Source organism: Bos indicus x Bos taurus, chromosome 18 (assembly GCF_003369695.1).
Source record: "Bos indicus x Bos taurus breed Angus x Brahman F1 hybrid chromosome 18, Bos_hybrid_MaternalHap_v2.0, whole genome shotgun sequence".
Taxonomy (NCBI): Eukaryota; Metazoa; Chordata; class Mammalia; order Artiodactyla; family Bovidae; genus Bos; species Bos indicus x Bos taurus.
Genome location: NC_040093.1, coordinates 19972486 through 19978039, shown reverse-complemented (window position 1 = coordinate 19978039; position 5554 = coordinate 19972486). Strand labels below are relative to the sequence as shown.

General features: G+C 44.0%; 1 long non-coding RNA gene across 1 annotated transcript; it reads left to right on the top strand.

Moving 5' to 3' along the window:
* The first annotated feature begins 1179 nt into the window (after nucleotides 1-1179).
* Nucleotides 1180-4569, top strand: LOC113875726. Its single transcript, XR_003506337.1, has 3 exons — nucleotides 1180-1280; nucleotides 1788-1906; nucleotides 2978-4569. It is a non-coding gene; the product is annotated as an uncharacterized LOC113875726 (long non-coding RNA).
* The last annotated feature ends 985 nt before the right edge of the window (nucleotides 4570-5554 follow it).

Sequence of the window (5554 nt, the reverse complement as noted above, 5' to 3'; positions counted from 1 at the left end):
TGCCTGGGGAATTCCATGGACAGAGGAGCCTGGCAGGCTACAGTCCATAGGGTTGCAAAAAGTCAGACACCACTGAGCAATTAACACTTTCACTTTACTTTTATTCCTAGAGAGGATAAACCAGGTGGAGGTGGTTGATTTCATTGAACTGCTTCCTTCAAGGAAAGAGCAACATTTTTTCTTTTTTTGTAACAGATTTATTGTGATCTAATTCACATGTCAGACAATTCACATCTTTAAAGTGTACAAATCAATAATTTTTAGTATCACACTGCTGCTGCTGCTGCTGCTAAGTTGCTTCAGTCGTGTCCGACTCTGTGCGACCCCATGGACAGCAGCCCACCAGGCTCCCCCGTCCCTGGGATTCTCCAGGCAAGAACACTGGAGTGGGTTGCCATTTCCTTCTCCAATGCATGAAAGTGAAAAGTGAAAGTCAAGTCACTCAGTCGTGCCTGACTCTTAGCAACCCCATGGACTGCAGCCTACAAGGCTCCTCTGTCCATGGGATTTTCCAGGCAAGAGATAATCAACAAGGACCTATTGGATAACACAGGGAAATATACTCAGTATTTTGCAATAACCTATCAGAGAGAATAATCTGAAAATATGTATCTATATACATATACACATATAGATATATCTGAATCATTGTGCTATACACCTGAAACTAACACATGGTAAATCAAATATACTTCAATAAAATAAAAACAACAAAAATAGTAATTCTTAGTATATTCACAGATATGTACAACCACCACCACCATCAATTTTAGACGTTTTCTTCACCCCAAAAAGAAACCTCAGGAGGATTCTTGGAAGACAGTGGAGTACAAAACAGCATCAATCTGTCTGTCTCCCATCTGGACAACATTGTACAGGCAGGCTCTGTCTGACACAGCTATTTTGGAACTCTGGAATCTATTGAAGGCTCATCCAGGGGAAAGCTTGGATGGTAAACTGTAGTTAATTTTAGCTAAAAGCGTGACTTTCTTATTACTCTATTTGGAGATTAAATATGGTTTAAAGAGATGCCTAAGTGTAAAGTGACATAGACTGTGGCAGCTTTGTAATGATTTGACTCACTTAGATTAGAACTACACTTCCCAGAATTCCTTTTTCAGCCACAGAAGAGATTCTTATGGGAGATTTAAGGACAGGGTGGGGAGAGGGGAAGTAGCCGCCATTTAGCAGCTCCTAATGCTATCTCTTTTCTGCTGGCTCACTTCGTTAGTCCTGCCACTGCTCCACCTTCCTTTGAATCCTCCCTCCTCCTGGGCCAGGTGTGTTTTTTTTGTTTTTCTTTGTTTGTTTTAAAAATATTTATTTACTTATTTGGCTGCGTCGGGTCTTACTGTGGTGCGTGGCTTCTCTCTAGTTGTGGCGAGGACTCTAGAGTGAGAGGGCTTCCATAGTTGCAGCTTAGTCAGCGCATGGCATGTGGGATCTTAGTTCCCTGAACAGGGTCTCTTGCATTGGAAGATGAATTCTTAATCACAGAACCACCAGGGAAATCCCTCCAGATGTGTGTTTAGCCCCATGGTGAAGGCCCTGGGGCTACAGTCCATGGGGGTCACAAAGAGGTGGACAGGACAGAGCACACGGGCACAAAAAGCCCTGGCTCCATCAGGACACCCACAACACCAAGGTCATCAGAGGTGACAAGAACGGGCAAGGGGTTCAGCCCATCCTCATGGAGTCCAGCCTGGGCTCTGTGTTCCAGCTTATTCTCACTCTCATCAACTTGACATCTATCTTTCCTTCCTGACTACCTGCCCTGTGGACCTCAGGTTTGAGCGTCATTCAAAGACAACACCGTGATGGAGACTGTTTCATCTCCCCAGAGTACATAAGATCAAATCCAGATACAAGTTCCTTCATAGATATTCACCTATCGCCTGCTTCTCTGGTGAGTCCAAATTCTTATTATTTCACAATCAGAACCTGAAACGTGGGCTTCACCTACTGGAAGTAGGAGAACTGTCAGAGGAGAGCTTCTAGTAGTATCTGACTGAAGCCGCAATCCAAAAAATAAATAGGAGGATAGAATTTCACAGGGAAGAGAGGAGGAATACCAGATTCAAAGTCTAAAAAGAGGGGATTATAGGAGGAAGATTGAGAAAAGAATGAACAAGAAAGAGAATCTTTCACTCCTGACACCTTCCTTCCCAAGAGCAAAGCTTGGGTGGCTCACTTCCCTTATGTGGTTCAAGGAGGAAAGAAGGGTGGTTAAATTCATGCCCTTGAGTCCTCCATGCATGCTAAGTTGCTTCAGTCGTGTCCGACTCTTTGTGACTCCATGGACTGTAGCCTGCCAGGCCTCTCTGTCCATGGGATTCTCCAGACAAGAATACTGCAGTGGGTTGCCATTTCCTACTCCAGGGGATCTTCCTGACCCAGGGATTGAATCCGCACATCTTAAGCATCCTGCATTGGTGATTTAGTCGCTAAGTTGTACCTGAGTCTTATGACCCCAGGCTACAATCCATGGGATTCTCCAGACAAGGATACTGGACTGGGTTGCCATTTCCTTCTCCAGGGGATCTTCCCAACCTAGGAATCGAACCCCAGTCTCCTTCATTGCAAGCAGATTCTTTACCAACTGAGCTATGAGGGAAGCCCCTGCATCCGTAATAGGGTTCTTTAACACTAGCGCTGCCTGGGAAGCCCTGAGTCCTCCAAGCAGATATCTATTCAACTGTAGGGGATACCCTTGCATTCCCCCTACCTGCCCAACAACCATTCTCTCCTCTTTGGGTAACAGCACCCATATTTTCCTTCAGGGAATCCTCACCCACATGTTCAGCTCCTACGGTTTTGTGTATGACCCTCTTTCCCACCTCCAGGAATGGGCATATGCATTGTGCCCAGCCAGTTGTACCTCTGGCCATTGTCATTGTTTCTGAGATGGGTGTGTGTTTATGCTGGACAAATGAGGCAATTCTGGGGCCATTGCTATTTTTTTGTCTGGGTTCCTCAGCTGATAGGAGCTGATCCTGAAATTGCCAAGGGCCACTGCTTCTCCCAGCTGGGAGGAATCAGCCTGAGAAGGAGGTCAACACAGAGTCACATTGAGCAGGGAAAAGGAATAGAGACCCACTTCTAGTGTGGTCCTCCGAGCACCTGGATCCAACTACATCTGAAGTCAAACACATCTGGACTTTTTAGTGTACCAGTAAGTTCCATCTCCTTTGTGGTTATTTTGTTTAAGTCTATTTGAAAGTAGGGTTCTGATGCTGGCAACAGGGTCAAAACTAATAAATTGATCTCTCGGTAAAAGAACTTGTTTAAGCCTGCCTCATATCTAAGATGTTTGGTTTGAGGGGAAAGTAGGGAAGTTGGAGATTCCACTAACGGTGGTAGCTAACTTTATTGAGCACTTATTATGTGCCAGATACTATACTACATGTATTATCTCTTATAATCCTCAGAACAACCCTATGAGGTGGGTACCAAGATGGCCCCCATGTTTTATTAATAGATGTGATATGGAGAGCTTAGGCAATCACCTCAAGCTTACACGCTAAGTAAGAAGCATCAGTTGGAAAGGAATGCCCGTAACATCTTGACAACGGTGTCTGAGAGGACTCCTCACGTGTGGCAAGAGTCACATCCCCTGATTCCCCTGGTACAGGTTAACCAAGAGCAATGTCTTATGAGGCAGAATGGAAGGAGTCCTGCCTCTGGCTAGTCAAGGAAGACCGTCTTAATTTTGGTCGAAAGCAGCTTCCTTGTATTGCCATCTGACAGTCCTCATCTGCCCGCTATGGTCGCGGGCAAGCTGGTTCCACGTCTACCACGCCAGGTGCTCTACCACACCACCGGCTCCCTGAAATGCTTTTCCGTGCGTTCTTTGTCTAGTTAAATCCTACCATCCTTCAAGTCTGATCAAATTTCATGTCTCCAGGGAAGACTTTTTGGAGCCCCCTTGTATATGCTCTCATGAATTCCTAAACTTTTCCTTTCATAGCATTTATCATGTTTATTTTTGCTGATATTTCTGTAAACCACGCTCCTCATGCTACCTTCTTTATAACATAAGCTCTGTCTGTGTGGGGACCAGGTGTTGGTCACTGCTGACCCCCAGTGTGCTCGTGAATGTTTAACAATGGGATCTGGGGCAAAATTGAGGGGTGTGAGTACTGACTGGTAGCATTTGCTGATTTCCACAGTGTAAAATCTCCCACCATGGGCAATTTCAAGTCACTAATGTGATTTCAACCAAAATTCCCGAAAAATTCCCCAATCAGTTCTTGCCAGCTGCTAGGAGGGAGCGCCAGCACAACACTGTAGCTGACTCCCGGCTACAGCACCCCGGCTCCCAGCACAGATTTGTTGAATGAGTGAAAGAATTAATGAAATTAGTCCCACAGAATTAGCTTTCCCTATCTGTGCCTATCCATGGCACACTCTCCATCTGTCAGATTTTTTTTTTAAAAAAAAGCAAACTAGGATGTTTTCATTAAGCACAATGTATTCAGCATAAAATAAACTTGTATACAGAATAGAAACAGATCCACAAACATAGAAAACAAACTTACAGCTACCAAAGGGGGAAAGTGGGGAGGAATAAATTAGGAATTTGGGATTAATATATATACACTGCTGTATATAAAGGAACCAGAGATCAAACTGTCAACATCCATTGGATCATCGAAAAAGCAAGAGAGTTCCAGAAAAACATCTACTTCTGCTTTATTGACTACGTCAAAGCCTTTGACTGTGTAGATCACAACAAACTGGAAAATTCTTAAAGAGATGGTAATACCAGACCACCTGACCAGCCTCCTAAGAAATCTGTATGCAGGTCAGGAGGCAACAGTTAGAACTGGTCATGGAACAACAGACTGGTTCCAAATAGGGAAAGGAGTACATCAGGGCTGCATATTGTCACCCTGCTTGTTTAACTTATGTGCAGAGTACATCATGTGAAATGGTGGGCTGGATGAAGCACAAGCTGGGATCAAGATTGCCAGGAGAAATATCAATAACCTCAGATATGCAGATGACACCACCCTTGTGGTAGAAAGCAAAGAAGAACTAAAAAACCTCTTGATGAAAGTGAAAGAGGAGAGTGAGGAAGTTGGCTTAAAACTCAACATTAAGAAAATGAAGATCATGACATCCGGTCCAATCACCTCATGGCAAATAGATGGGGAAACAATGGAAACAGTGAGAGACTATTTTTTTGGGCTCCAAACTCACTGCAGACGGTGACTTCAGCCATGAAATTAAAAGATGCTTGCTCCTTGGAAGAAAAGTTATGACCAACCTAGACAGCATATTAAAAAGCAGAGACATTACTTTGCCAACAAAGATCCTTCTAGTTAAAGTTACAGTTTTTTCAGTAGTCATGTATGGATATGAGAGTTGGACTATAAAGATCACTGAGTGCTGAAGAATTGATGCTTTTGAACTTTGGTGTTGGAGAAAACTCTTGAGAGTCCCTTGGACTTCGAGGAAATCAGTCCTGAATATTTATTGGAAGGACTCATGCTGAAGCTGAAACTCCAATACTTTGGCCACCTGATGCGAAGAACTGACTCGCTAGAAAAGA